The sequence below is a fragment of the Periophthalmus magnuspinnatus genome, chromosome 11, assembly GCF_009829125.3.
Source record: "Periophthalmus magnuspinnatus isolate fPerMag1 chromosome 11, fPerMag1.2.pri, whole genome shotgun sequence".
NCBI lineage: Eukaryota > Metazoa > Chordata > Actinopteri > Gobiiformes > Gobiidae > Periophthalmus > Periophthalmus magnuspinnatus.
Genome location: NC_047136.2, coordinates 25,934,230 through 25,950,744, shown reverse-complemented (window position 1 = coordinate 25,950,744; position 16,515 = coordinate 25,934,230).

Sequence of the window (16,515 nt, the reverse complement as noted above, 5' to 3'; positions counted from 1 at the left end):
CGTGTCTTGGACACTCGGGTGAAGAGAGGGTCTGAGCTGTCAACCGATCACCACCTGGTGGTGAGTTGGATCCGCTGGCGGAGGAGGAAGCCGGACAGACCTGGCAGGCCCAAGCGCATTGTGAGGGTCTGCTGGGAACGTCTGGCGGAGCCCTCTGTCAGGGGGGTCTTCAACTCCCACCTCCGGGAGAGCTTCTCCCTGATCCCGGGGGAGGTTGGAGACATGGACTCCGAGTGGGCCATGTTCTCCACCTCTATTGTCGATGCGGCTGCTCGTAGCTGTGGTCGTAAGGTCTGTGGTGCTTGTCGCGGCGGCACTCCCCGATCCCGGTGGTGGACACCGGAAGTAAGGGATGCCGTCAAGCTGAAGAAGGAGTCCTATCGAGCCTTGTTGGCTCGTGGGACTCCTGAGGCAGCTGATGAGTACCGGCGGGCCAAGCGTGCCGCGGCTCGGGCAGTCACAGAGGCAAAAACTCGGGGTTGGGAGGAGTTCGGGGAGGCCATGGAGGAGGACTATCGGACGGCCTCAAAGAGATTCTGGCAAACCGTCCGACGCCTCAGGAGGGGGAAGCAGTGCTTCACCAACACTGTTTACAGTGCGGGTGGAGAGCTGCTGACTTCGACTGGGGATGTTGTCGGGCGGTGGAAGGAATACTTTGAGGATCTCCTCAATCCCACTGTCACGTCTTCCGAGGAGGAAGCAGAAACTGGGGTCCCAGAGGCGGATTCGTCCATCACCCTGGCTGAAGTCACTGAGGTGGTTGGCAAGCTCCTCGGTGGTAAGGCTCCGGGGGTGGACGAGATTCGTCCTGAGTACCTCAAGTCTCTGGATGTTGTGGGGCTGTCTTGGCTGACACGTCTCTGCAACATCGCGTGGCGGTCGGGGACAGTGCCTGTGGAATGGCAGACCGGGGTGGTGGTCCCTCTGTATAAGAAGGGGGACCAGAGGGTGTGTTCCAATTACAGGGGAATCACACTCCTCAGCCTTCCCGGTAAGGTCTATTCCAGGGTACTGGAGAGGAGAATCCGACCAATAGTCGAACCTCGGATTCAGGAGGAGCAGTGTGGTTTTCGTCCTGGTCGTGGAACACTGGACCAGCTCTATACTCTCCATCGGGTCCTCGAGGGCTCATGGGAGTATGTCCAACCAGTCCACATGTGTTTTGTGGATCTGGAGAAGGCATTCGACCGTGTCCCTCGTGGTGTCCTTTGGGAGTATGGGGTCCGGGGCTCTTTGCTAAGGGCTGTCCAGTCCCTGTATGACCGGAGCAGGAGCTGTGTTCGCATTGCCAGCAGTAAGTCAGACCTGTTCCCGGTGCATGTTGGACTCCGCCAGGGCTTCCCTTTGTCACCGGTTCTGTTCATTATATTTATGGACAGAATTTCTAGGCGCAGCCTGGTTTGGGAACCACAGGATTTCTGAAATGGGCTTCCTCCGCAGAGTGGCCAGGCGCACCCTTAGGGATAGGGTGAGGAGCTCGGTCACACGGGAGGAGCTCGGAGTAGAGCCGCTGCTCCTACACGTTGAGAGGAACCAGCTGAGGTGGCTCGGGCATCTGCTCAGGATGACTCCTGGACGCCTCCCTAGGGAGGTGTTCTGGGCATGTCCCACCGGAGGCCCCAGGGAAGACCCAGGACACACTGGAGGGACTATGTCTCTCGGCTGGCCTGGGAACGCCTTGGGGTCCCACCGGAGGAGCTGGAGGACGTGTCCAGGGTGAGGGAAGTCTGGGAGTCCCTGCTTAGACTGCTGCCCCCGCGACCCGGCCCCGGATAAAGCGGAAGAAGATGGATGGATGGATTGACTGGAGATTGAGCCCAGGACCTCCTACAAGCAAACATCCACTACTCTTTAATGACATTATTGTGAATCACATTGACATCACTGTGACGGGAGCTGTTGAAAACTAGTATTAATTAGGGACACGAACCAGGAGAAGTGTAAGGGAGAGGTGGTGGAAGAGGCAGTCTACCCAATTGGGTAGTGGTCAAAGGGGCTCCAGTCTCTCTGGAGACATCACAATGACGTCACTTTGACAGGGGCCGTGGAAAACTACCGTTGATTAGAGATGTAACCCTGGACAATCACAGTGACAACCCAACAACATCAATGTGACTGGAGATGTTGAAAACTACCATAGATACATGGAAAGCATGCACCACTGGGTTACATCCACTACTCTCTCCAAGAAGTTAACTGATGGATGCTGTAAAGATCTGTAAGCATGAATTGTATGACTATATGTTTTTTTTTCTTCTTTATTATTTATTTTTTGCTGGTGCGACTTAGTGAAGAAACGTCCAGAAAATATGGTACTTTGAATAGAATGTTTCACACTATAGCATGAGAACATATCTAACGACATGGACAGGCCGATGATGCCTTCAGACTTAGTTACAGGTCAGATCTGTGGAGAGGGGATCGCACTTTCATTAAATGTGTTGTACTTGATTTTTAAAACATGAAAATAGAACTAGTTTGCAATGGTCCAAAGTTATTCCTCGCTCACAGAGGGTGTTTTGCCATCACGGTAATGCAATAACAAGTATTAGCAAGTGGACTAATTTTCAAGAGTTGCTTATACAATATATCTACTGAGGCAAGATCAATTTTGCTCAAATACATGGACAAAAATCATTGTCCATGAATGTTTTCTGGGATTGTTGAGCAACGAAAACACCTGTAATAAGTAAATGTAAGGTAGACATGTTTAATGCCATATTGTGGATCCTTCTTGACAAAGTAAACATCTTAGCACCTCCATGGAGACAATCAGGTGCCTGACCTTCCTTCATAAAAGTTCCATAGTGCAACTTTAATAGTCTAGCGTAATCTTTTTGAATCATTTCATCATTCCTTGAGCCGTTACATCGCCTTCCTTAATTACTGCTTTATGTCTATTTTTAGCTACAATAATCTTGTCTTTCTTCATGCCACTCTCTAGTTGCACCAATGGAGACATATCAGCACAGACAGTAGTTGCACCCACAGGGATGTCTCTCTGTTTGAGTGAGACAGATTGAGAGTAAAAGGTTAGTTCTAGTGGGAGGGGGGAGGTGGAGCATTACCTAATTAGGACAATCCCCTATGGGACTACCATCCGGAACTATTTATGTCAAAATGTAATTCCATATTGCTCCTTCCATAGATGTGGGTCCATATACTGTATAAATAGACATAGCTAACCTGCTAGCCACTGCATTCCAAAGACAAAATGAGCATGGGTGCGAAGTACTTCCTTTGAGGTCTGGTTCCAATTCACTTCTAATGCAAAATGGTCATTGTAACTGCTGCTGTCAGGCTCATAATTGTTTTCTTAAAATGTTTTAACCCACTCTACCTGCTTCTGGTGTTTATTTTGCTACTTTGTCCATAAATCAAGATACAGTATAAACAGTAGTGAACAAACTCAACAAACTCACTCCTGACTGGCTCTTTGATTCCACACTGCATTTCCAAATATGGGTGTTGGTTGAGATTAGCTGCTATAACTTCTGGCCTTGATTGGGTTCATTTGGTTGCAACCAAACACTATGGCTCCATCAGTTCATTTTTATATACAGTCACTACTTGAGTCGCATACAGTAGAAAGCACTGTCCTGATTGTGATGGTGATATCCTGTGTAGTGTTTGAAGTAGATAGGTGTAGACAGAATTGTATACGGCCACAGAACATCAAAATCCCATACATGCCCTTCACAGCGGGGCACTATGAGAGTTTTCCTGCTTGACTGCAAGTTGACCTCTTCATTGTCATTCGGAAAACGCTTGTCGAGGCAGAATACGGCTTTGATGGAGACACTGTTGACGGTGTAGGAAGTGATGAGTGTGAGGTGAAGAGTGGAAAGAACAGTTGTGTTGAGGTTTTTATGTCAAGGAGCTATGGTGCTACGTAAAAAAGATCTCTATCTATTGTGGTGTTTTTCTTGTTAATTTAAAACCACAGTATGTAAATTTTTAGCTAAGAAAGTAGGGTAGAAAAAAGTTGTGAGCGGGCTTGTATCTCCACAAACCTGGCTCGTATTTGGCTGGGAGGAGGGCCTAGACCTGCTTGTTTCCTTGGAAATGGTGTTCCTTATGCTATAATCTTCCACAGTATGGCATAAAACCTATCTGTCTCCTTGGGGAATGTTCCAATGTAAGGTTTTCATTCAGGTGAGGTCTCAGCTCCAGAAAATTACCTACTTTTTTAGTGTTGGGAACAACACTAAAAAATCTCACTAATAAATGATTGTAATAGAAAAAACTCTGAATACATTTCTGAAATGGTGGTCAAAACTTGTAAAAGTAATTTCTTGTTATCTAACTTTCCAGTTTCATTCAATCCATGATTTTCTCATAATTTCTTTGTCTACCTAGTTCAAATCATATTGTTCAATGTTCAACATCATTTTTGTTCCAGATGCCCTAACCTTATTTGTCAAGGCTTGAGACTGTCACAATGTGTTACTGTTTCCACTGTTCCTCCTTGTGATTGTGTTCCCCAAAGATGGACATACTTTGTGTATGATTGGTAAAGCTCATAACTCGCCTTTCCAGTGACCTTGCTCACACCTGAATGAATGGACTCTCTCTCTAAATCAGTGTGTAAAATGGAATTGGGACGCATTATGGACAGTTGCTCTTCAAAGGGAGAGTGTATGCGGTCCTGCAATTGGAGGAGACGGCGCATCAAGCTACTCCTCTGTGTCAATACAGTTGGATTCTGTGCCTACTAAGTGACTGAATGGTAACTAAGGAAACAATATCCACGCTGCTGCAGAACATTTTGCATTGACATTTAATATGGAGACTGTGAGAATGTAACTTTGAGGTGTTCATGGACTGCTGCTTCCACTCTGGTCTCTGCCTTGTACCATCTCAAAGAGCCTACATTATGCTGTTTTATGATCTATTATAATGTTGTTTCCTCATCAAAAATAAACCTGGAGTTTTGTTTCATTTACACATGTTTAACACACAAACCCTGCATATTTAGAGTTCTTCTCTCAAACTGAAAACGCTCTAATCCATCTTATACTTCACTGCGTTTTTACACTTTATACATCTTCACTTGAATCATTTGGATAATTTCAAACCTAGAATTGCCAATCTCTACTCAACGAAAGGTTCAGTAAGGTTCTGTTGACTTGAAAACTACCACTACATGACATCATAAGGTGGAAAAGAGCATTTTGCGTTTTGGAGATGCAGACAGACTCATAAAGGGCTACTCAAACATGTGTGAATGAAACCAAACACAACTCCAGGTATGTTTTTGATGAAGTAACTACATTAAAACATGGCCTCAAGAATCCATTTTGCGTTGTTGTTTAGTGTGTAGGCATGCAGCGTGTGCCCCCACCCCTTTTGTTCGGTTGACATTGGGAACAGCTAAGTCTAGGACACGGTGCAGCTAAATCTTGGTATGACTGTAAGTCTACTTAATTGTATTTCCATGTATTATTTGCTGTAGGGTATTTTTACTGTTTACAGGCTCTTGTGGGCCGATGAGCCTTCCCTTTCTCCCCCCGTTGAAATGTTCATCTGGATTCGCTCCACTCAGCTCAGGCAAACTGTTTGGAGACACTTTAAAATGAACAGTATTAATGGGCTAGGTTTTTGTTGCATATGACATACCTGCATACCTTTCGTTGCATACATAGGTCTGTTATATATTGTCTCTTTGTCATTTTAATTAACATATCTACATTGCCTTCTTTTTAAGCTTGGCATTGATGATCCAATTTAAAATAAGGTTGGTCACAAATAGACAAATGCAACTAAAGCCTTCCAGAGATCCAACAAAAACAACTTGGTTACTCACTTGGAAGTCCCATATGTAATGTCAGCCTCCATACACTTATCTGCTATAATGTATTAGCAGTCTGCATTATTAGCACACCCACATATACCAATCCAATATAAAGCTTTAAGAGCCTGTGGAGTGAAATACAGAAGTACATGTTTTATGGCTCAGGTGGGAGGAGATCTGCTGCTGTATTTTCACTTCTTTGGTTTCAAGTCATATTTAAACAAATTATATTCCGGTATATTTATCATTTAAAGATCTAGTATTACACAGAATGGGTTCTTGTGAGCTTTTAGCCATGTTATAATGCTGTTACCTCCTCAAAATCATACCTGGAGTTGTGTTTTGTTTCATTAATTTTCATTGTTTGAGTAACTCCAAAGCTTAAAATGCTCTGTTCCACCTTGTAATGTCATGTAGTGATAGGTTTCAAGTTAACAGTTACCTTTTTAACTTTAATTCAGTAGAGACTGGCAATGCCAGGGCTGATATGATCAGAATGTTTCTACTGAAGTTGTAAACACAGTGGAGCACTTCTTGTATTACCACATAACATACCAAGGTGGAACAATGTATTTCCAGTTTGAGAAAAGAACTATGCAGTGTATGTATGTGTGAAACATGTGTGATTGAAACAAAACATAACCAGGTATGTTTTTGATAAGGAAACAACATTATAACATAGATCAGAACATAATATAAGATAGTGGAAGTAGGAGTAGTCACAAATGATAAAAAATAGAATTAAAACCCATTAAATTGATGTGAAAGTCATATGTTCTCTTCCCTCACTCTCTCTTTCATGTCCTAATGATTAACTGTGATATTAAACCTATTGAAGCCATGCATTAAAGGGAACATATTGTGTAAAATTTACTTTTTAACCAGGTTATAACAGTGTTCCATTGCCCATCATGAATAACTTACCCGTCCTTGTATTTAGGTTGATTAATATTTGTTTTATACTGTTTTTTTTTCCTGAATTTGAGGCTTGAGCGCCAGTTTTCATCTATCCCAAAATGCTTAAGTCGAGTATGAGTATAAGTATGATTGTATCTGATCTTTATAGATACAAAACATTCATAATTATAATGTTTTATAATAGCGCTTTGTTGAACCCTCAAAGATCCTTTCCAGTGCATTATTCATTCACTCCATATTCGATGATGGTAAGCTACTGTTGGCTGGGGCAGACTGACAGAAGCGAGGCTGCCAATCTGCGCCGTCAGCCCCTCTGACTACTCACGCACACACCGCACTCACACTAGACAATATGGGTGAAGTGTCTTGCCTAAGAACACAATAATAGACCAATAACACTCTACAAAAGTTGCAGTTTTGTAATGTTCTGACCTTTACTTCTAACTTTTCTAACATTTCTTTCTCAAACTTGCACACTATCATCTGCCTTCTAGCGTCAAATTATAAACATCCACCAACTAATGTGCGCTCGCGTTAAAAACAAATCAATATTCACTTCCTGTCGCAAAATCATTTGCAAACTTGAACAATGACTCTGCTTGAGTAAAAGAGTTCAGCTAATTGGGCCCTATTGTTTGGCACAAAACACCCGTCTACATATAATTAAGCTAAGACTTCGGATTGAGGTAGACCATTTTTGTCTTTATTTGTTAATTGGAGCGAATAGTAGAAAATGATAGCTTGATGACTATTGAATGGGACCATTTCATTCTCATTTAACGACTGCTCTGTTACCATTCCACTCTAACATTACATTTAAACAGTCAGTCACTTACTCTCCTGAAATGTCCCGCAGCTGCAAATTAGACATGTCAATACGTGCAAGCTAGCCTGCATACCAAAAAGCTGCACATTCTACTATTGCTATTTGTCCCTCTTCCCCACCTGCAGATTTTATTCAGGGAAAGGTATGAGGTCTGGAAGTAAAGGTATTGCATTGATCAGGAGAAAAGCAGGGAGAAGCGTGTGCTGCCAAACTAAATTGTCGTCAATGATGACCAATCAGTGCAGCAGTTGGCTCTCACTTCACTGCAAGAATGTCCTTTCAGTGAACAGTTTGCTTGGTCACACTGTCAGCGTGTATTTACTGTTCCCCTTGAAAAAAAGCTCTACAATTAGAGTCAAGGTTAAGGTTAAGGAACACTTTATTGCCCCCAAAGAGAAATTTGTCCTTAGCATTTGACCCATTCTTTGATGCTGCTGTGGCATCTCCACCGGAACAGGGGACCCATCTCTGTGATCTTGTTGCTAGCTGGAGGATTTTACCTTTTGGTTTGATGGGGGAAACTGGAGCACGTAAAGTCAGCACAGAAAGGCCGAGGCGAACCAAGGATCAAACCGAGAACCTTCTTGCTGTGAAATGTTAGTGTTAACCCCTTAACCACTGTACCACCTTTAGTAAAATAAAATGTACACGAGTAATTAATGTTTTCTCATTACCGCAAAAAAAAACAAAACAAACAAAAAACCAAACTAAATAAATAAAATAAAATACAATCTATTTACTGTTCCAGTGTTTGGAGATATTGTGTAATGTTAAATGCTTCATATTTTCAGTATTGTGAAATTTGTTCTATGGGGCTGCAATAACTTTTTTATTGTAAAAAACAAAAACAAACAAATACTTATAATATGGAACTTGGGTAACTCCATCCATCTTCATTCATGACCAGGTAGTGGGGGAACAGTCAGAGCAGGTAGTGGGCATAACAGTCTCAGAGGTGTCTAAACGTCCCACACCAGACTCACTTCCTACCTCCAGCTCCTTCCAGGGAAGTGAGAGAACAGGGGTTATTGTGATTGTGGACGTCTTGAATGTGGTTTGCCACACAGCTCCACTTTGCTACTGACTTCTCCCCTGATTTTCATGTCATATCCGACCAATAGAGGTGGTTTACTGCGCTCTCCCTCCATAGTCCCACTTCCTGCATGTCCCTTGTCTTTACCAGTGCATCGTTTTTTTCCCCAATTCCTTTTTTACAATAGTCCACAAACAACTGTACATTTCAAATTCATCAGAAGCACTTACTCTTTCCCATATGCCAGGGGTCAAAGTAGAGGGTGATCTTCTTCTGCTCAGCGTGGTGGTCTGTCACAATGGCCTGTACCATCAGCCCCCTTTCCTGTAGCATAGAGAGAGTCCTTTCAGAGCCTCCCTCCATCCGTATGCTGTTTCCAAACTCATTGCTCTATAAAAAAAAAAAAAAAGCAGCATGCGCCATATAACTCTAAAATTGAATACAAAATGATGAAATATAATGTCTTTCGTGAACTAGTTTGATGTCAGTAGCCATGTTTGCAGATTCATCACAGTGTAGCTTCCATATTTTGCTCAATGAGGCAAATTACACATTAGCATGAAACAAACAAATAATTCAATCCCATAAGAAAACCAGGTGAATCAGCATATATGTTTTCACCAAGTCTCACATCCCCACTTTAAGTAGCCTCCACTATGAGCTCATCCTGTAGAAGCAGGTAGACGACATTGTTTTGTTTGTGGCTCAGGTTTTGTCCTTTGGGTGAACCAGTTTCTGTCTTAAAGTGTTTGTAGGTTTGAAACGGACCAGAATTTCATATTGTCTGAAAATTCTCTGAAGTTTTTCAGACACACCCGCTGTGTATGGAATGGTTACACCTCTGCTTCTAGGTTTAGATTCCCTGTTGTCCTGTTTTTTAGCTCTCTTAGATCTATTGAAGGCCCATTTTGGATATCCACAGGCAGACAAGGCTTTCCCCAGGTGTTGTTTCTCCTTCACTTTTCCCTCAGTATTTGTGGGCACCACTTGAGCTCTGTGTTGTAGAGTACAGATAACTCCGAGTTTGTACTGCAGTGGATGTGTGAATCACCAGACCCCAGCGTGCTGTACATCTCCATCTCAAAACCTCCTCCTTTGAAGATAGTGAGGACAGAACAGTAATGAGGCCTCAGACATCAACTATCCCCCATCTATAACTCCATCCTCAGACCCAAAGCAAAACAAAGAGGACAAAGAGAACATTAGCTAGCCCAGATGCTAATAGGTGTGAAATCGCCCATTATAGGGGTTTGAATGACTGTGGTATGTAGGACTCAGGCACAGAGCACACTTAGGATAACACAATAGACCTAGCCTACAAACAGAAACGGTAAACAATAGGTGTTTTGAGTTTCAGTTTAATTAGCTCCTCCTTCAGACAGATATAAGGCAGTGTCCAGCAGTAATCTGACCAGAACTGAAGAAGTGGCTTGGACGAGCAGCAAAACATCTTCACTCCAACACTGGTTTATCCAGTTGACAGATTTTATTTTTATTTTGCTATGGATCAGACCTGGACGACTGAAGGATTACACAGATATTAAAAGCATAAACTGTTTTCAATTTGATTTCAACAATTACTATAGACCAGTCAAGTGGAGGGTCTGACACATGTCTTCAAGGAAATGCTATTGTGTTACCTGAAAAGTTACACAATAAAGCATTAAACATCTACATTTGAAACATCATGTTTTGAAACATCCATGATGATTGCAACTGTATGCTGTATGTATGTAACATTTTAGGCAAATCAATAACCTCACCATGGAAACCAATACCTCCCATGAGTAAAGTAACATAGTGCACCTTTACAGTAAAAAAGAATCATTAAAAATCACCTTTGCTTCTCATGTGAGGCTTCAAGTTTCTCTGGTTGGTTTGGGTGGCAGTGTCAGTGGATATATAATAATATAGATTTTAAAAGCAGAATACATAAGTCTGACAATGTGTGTCTACATTGTTCATTGGAGACCTACTCTGTTCCTGCCTGACGATCTAACTCAATTTTATAATGGAGACATTTGTCACATTTTATTCCACTTTTACAGTTCCCTGGACAGAGAACAATATATAATTGTATTCCTGCCATACCCCATACATCTGTACAGTCACAGGTATGTAATAATAACCCAGTGTCATATAAACTCATTATTTCACCTGCTCTGTATCCCCTTACCTCACCACGTCTACCTTTTACGTTATTTCACCTCTTGTGCATAGTCTGATACAGAGTTTACACAGTTTGTATTGCGTTTTTGTTGTACTTGTACATACACCTCGAGAAATTAGTAAACAAGTGCCTAATTGGAGTCAAGCATTTTGCCATTTTTGCTAGTTTGAGTATTTGGACATTTTATCCTTATTATCATCTGTCTTTATTATATTATTGAATGTGAGTCACAGCCAAAGTACATAGGGATGTAATTGTAATGCAAATAAATTGCCGTTTTGCAAGCAGTTACACACAAAGTTTTGAAAATGATGGGAATGAATGTACCTGTAGGATATGATTACACCACAAATGTAACAGACAACATTCACAAATGTGTATAGTAGAATGTTCCATTATGGACTTTCTCCTATCAAAGGGAAAACTAAACTCTTGTCCAGATTATTTATTTCATTATTCATAACACTAATCAATAAAAGTCTAGTTTATTTTGACACTCATTCTATTATAAAAAACATAGTGGCGCATGTTGTCAGAGAGACACAAAAATGTGCACATTTTAGCTGAAGGAGACCTCTGCCAAACACTGAAATGAGATGGACCGAGGGCCTGTGCTTCAAAAGTGTTACAGTCAAAGGACCAGCTGCTGATCAACAAGAGCAGCCAATGTGCTGCAGGTCAACAAAGCAGTGGAGAGTACTGAGGAGACAAACTATTCAGTCATTCTGACTGCCCAGTTAACATTTGGGTAAAGAGTGTAATTGTATTCTTTATGGTTTTATAATCAACACTTTGAAATAAACCTGCTTTTCAAACAGGCTCTGAGAGGTCCTGCTGAGGTCCATCTGTACTGCACAAAAAGAACTGAACAAATTGAACAAACTGAAGAAATGAACTACAAATATCTTATTATACATTTCAATTATATCCCATCATCTCATTTTTGCACAGTGTATACCTGAGGCTGTATTTGTCTTGAGTTGAGGTCATTCTCACAGTAATGGTGTTGGAGCTCAGCTCTGCTGCGGCTGCATGTGATCACCATCTCCCAGTGTAGCTGCAGTGTAGCCAACTGTAATCACATGAGGAAACACATATATTTTGCCCTTTACAGACAGCACACACTGGTCATTCTTTGGCCGCTTTTTGGCATATTATCCTGCTTCCTTCCATAAATGCGCAACGTCTGTAAAATACACAATACATTATTATATTACATAGGTACACAGAAGTCTGGCGTTCTCATGTAATGAAGCTGGGGATAAGTGGCTTATTGCCAACTACGTAAAGCTTATGGTGAATGTAGTTTTTCACAGTTGCAGTGAACTGTATGTCCATAAACGATTTGTGAAATTGCTGTTGAGTTTGTAGCTTTGGAACAGTTAGAACTATCATCAGAGAATCCCTTTTAAAACTCAACCAGGTATTCCGAGGTGAATTTGCCTGGGATCCAGAATAAACACCTCTTCAATACTTTACAAAACTGTGAGTCCGGTCACCTGTGAATCTCCCTGTTTTCACAGGTGACCGGACTCACCTGTTTTGGTAAAGTATTGAAGAGGTGTGTATTGACACATGGATAAGCCAATCGAGGACATACACGGCCCATCAGTATTGGGAAAAAAAAGAAAAAAATATCACAGGGGGCTGGAAAACAGCTGGATTTCTGCAGAATCAATGAACAAAGCACTAAACTCTGTTAATCTGAGGTGAGATAAATTAGATTTCATTTGTAAATCATAGAAGACGAATGAGCTTCTTTGTTTCACATGTGTCACAGAAAAAAAAAAAAAACAACAAAAATCTGACTGCACGATCACGTTTGACAGGCCTGAGACGCAGCAGGATGTGGGGACCAGACTAATATCAAACTGTTTAAGAATACACAGATATATCATTCTGAATTCACCAGGCAAGAGTTGAGTAGTAAACCTCAGAAGAAGATGCACATATAATAAAGTTTACTGCAATGCGATCTTGATAGTAATATACACAACCTAGATCCATGTCCCCCTGTACTATACGTCCACAAGGTCCACAAGAACAATGTGGAGCTACCACTCAGAAGGCATTGTCAGAGGTGTGGGCACGTGTCTTAGGGGCATCGTTAGGAGGCTTAAACTTAGAAGTGCTTGCAAACTTTCAACTGTGAAATTCATATGTGCTGTCTACAGGAATGTCAGAGAGGGGGTACAGGCAGTATTTTAGGTGGTACAGTCCATATTTTAACAAATTTGCTCTTAAATGACACAATGGGGCCAATAATATTTAGTATGGACTGTAAGATCCATTTAGACAGTTTATCACAAAAAGTGAATTTGGAGTTTAGTGCTCCAAATTCACTTCTGTAGCCCCTCGTTCAATGACTAGACTGGAGCTTACACTTCATAAACCCGCTGTTGCCAAACATCTCTCCAAAGACGTCCAATGAGCCATCCTCTCAGCCCTACACACACTAGCCCAGAGCATCCAAGTTCAGAACAGCATTTTATCTCTGCATTTCAAGTCTCCGTTCGTATAGTTTTTGATGATTTTATTTTGAAATCTCATTCCCTGCGAGTCACAGCATATTAACTGCCTCCTTCAGAGCGTCGCTGATGGGTACCCACAAGAGAGGACCCCTGGGAACTATGGGGAAGGAAACACGCTCCACTCCCCGAGCCTGGATTCTAACCCCAGTGTAATTAGACGAATGCAAAGGCACGCCTGGCAATCAGCGCTAATTAGCAAAGCTTAGCTGAGTACAGAGTCCCACATCATATCCACAAAGAGTTGAAGTGAGCGAGGGCTGAACAGATGGAATGAGGCTGATCCACTGTTGTCGTGTGGCTGAGGATCTCTGGAGACGACAAAGGAACAATGGTGTACTATGGAGACTGTTATTTCTACATATAAGTATGGTGGAATTATGTAATACAAAAACAAGTTACCCATACCCCAACATACCCTGTATATTATGCCACTGTTAGCTGGTGCAATATTCTTGTTAAGTTAAGAATTATTTATAGTTCAAGTCTGAGTCACTTTGGACTAAGTAAAGTTTGAGTCAAGTTTGTGTTTTACATTATTGGTCCTGCAACTGGATGTTTCCAAAGTGCTGTGCAAAAATATCAAAACAAAAACTATACTATAAACAATATCAAAAATAATAATTGAGGGGGAATAACACTTCTATGGGGTATTAACTACTAAGACATAACATGTTTTCAGTAGTTCATGTGGACAATATATAAACATAATACACTGCTTACTTTCTTACAAAGGTGCAAAACGTTGGCCATATATCACACCAAGGGAAGATAACAGCTCTTTTCTGGTCATTCTGGTTATCTGTTTGGTTATCTGTAGCCCCTCTCATCTCCGCAATGTGTAACTAACCTTGTGTGACTTTGCTTTAAATTTCTTATCTATAGAATGTATAACCCCCACTCTTCTAGTAGTATAAAAACCCTGGTACAATCTCACCCTGTCAGACTCTACTAGACTCTGCTTCAGACACCGCTCACTGGACTCTGCACACTCTGCACTAAACTCTGCACAAGACTTCTTCAAACATCACTACTCACTTGACTCTGCTTAGAATTTTTCTGGACACTGCCTTTAACCCGACTGTATTGCTGTAACCGACAATAAAGATCTATAGAACAATCCCTGTGCCCCTGCGCCTGCTCTTTATGCAACAAAAGAGAAACTGACATTCACCTTGTTGTAATTGTTTTGGAAAGGCTACATTCACTAAAAACAACATATTAACATGTTTTATAAGTTTCACTTTTGTGTTTGAGGCTCTGAGTCCCACCCTTCCCCTTCAGAGTGCTGTAATTACACAAGCGCACTGCATCCTACTAATGAAACTACTGCACATCGCATCAGGTTTGTGAAATTGTAGTGTATTGTTTTGCATCGTGCCTTTGCATATTTATAGAAAGTTGCAGTGCGGGAGCATGGTGACGTAGTCTTATGGCGGGGGAATGGACAGGATGTACTGGTAACTGTAAGGAAAGTTCGAAGCAGGCCCGAGAGAGATCACAAGATTATTCAAAGTTACTTGGATGACATATACTCTTCAAGCATGTTTGATTATAACGAGGTAGAAAGCTCCAAAAAGTCAATTTTACATAATGCCCCCTCTTTAAAAAAATAAAAAAATAAAATAAATAAATAAATTAAAAAAAATCTGTAAAACAATGAATACTTAAAAAAAAAAAAAAAAACAGTAGCTAAAAACAATAAATAACACAATAAATATGTAAATAACATCAATATATGTAATAATAATAATAATAATAATAATAATAATAATAATAATAATAATAATAATAATAATAATAATAATAATAATAATAATAATAATAATAATAATAATTTAAAAAAACAAAAAAACACAGTGAAACACAAATCACACGATGAATAAAAGTAGGTCTTAACACAGATCACACTCCATTGTTGGGGCTGTGCAGAAGTGGCAGGGCAGAGCTTAGGATCGATGACAGAGAAGGCCCTGTCCCCCCTGGTTTTAAGTCTTGTCTGAAGAATCGCAGTAGGACACACTGGTGGTAAGAAGGTACCTGACAGGAGATGGGGTGAAAAGCCAACAGTACGAGTTACTTATGATTAAATGACTAAAAATGTATTTGGTTGAGAGCAAAATATTGAAAATTGTAAGTCTGATGATTAGCACTAGACCAGGTCAAAAACATTGCATTTGACTTGAAGTAAACTGAGGAAACCATAACCAGTATATAATTTAAAATAGAAAACAAAATAGAAAAAATACTTTTGTTCAAAGTCCTTCTGTATTGTCGTCTACAGCCCACCTCGTGTGAGTAATATCTCCGAGCGTATTGTCTTCTGTGGTGTTAATTGGCTGACGTATTGCAGAAAGGTGCTAATGACAACCAGTCCAGTTAGCAACGTGTGGTGTGGGTGGACTTCCTGTCATTAGCTCTAACTTGTGACTCGCAAACTTTTTATTGAACTTTCCGAGCACTTTTACTGTATCGGATGATAAAGATACATTTAATGAATTAGTTTTAAGGGAAGTAGAAAAATCGCTATGACAGTGTACTTGTTCAGACCAATAAACAATACTGTTTTTATCTGCCTGACAGCTATAAAATCCTTAAAAGCTGCATCAAAGAAAGTAGTCGATGAAGTGCATTCTCATTCTACATAAAATTTCCAAAATGAAGTTAAGGATCTTTCTTGTGGGTCCAGATAGTGGGTCAGGTATGTGGTTAGCTTATAGTCAGATATAGCTATGTTTGAATGTCATTTTTAACACTAATAGCAACGCAATATGGAATTCTTAGCGTAGTTTGCAGGTACATAGCTGGAGGATTAGCCTCTTGTGTAAGATTTATGTTGTTGATAGATTTACTGACAGTGTGTCCCCAGATATGAGGTAAAAATGCTCAAATCATCCATCCATTTTCTTCTACTTAGACTACTGCCTCCACGACCCAGCTCCGGATAAGCAGACACTCCTAGACTTCCCTCACTCCAGACTCTTCCTCCAGCTCCTTCGGTGATCAGGCCAGCCAAGAGACATAGTCCCTCCAGCATGTCCTAGGTCCCATTTATTTATGTTGTAATTTGGTGTTTTGGTTGTCAAGATGGTTATTCAATCAGAAAGCAGTGTCTTGCTTGGGTTGGGTTTCAGTGCTGAATTCCACTTGGTTTAAACCTAAAACTGCTCTCTCTGATCTGAATGGTCACTAGTTAAACCCCAGCACCTGCAGCCAATCATGAATCAGTGCTAGTGCAGCCTCTGT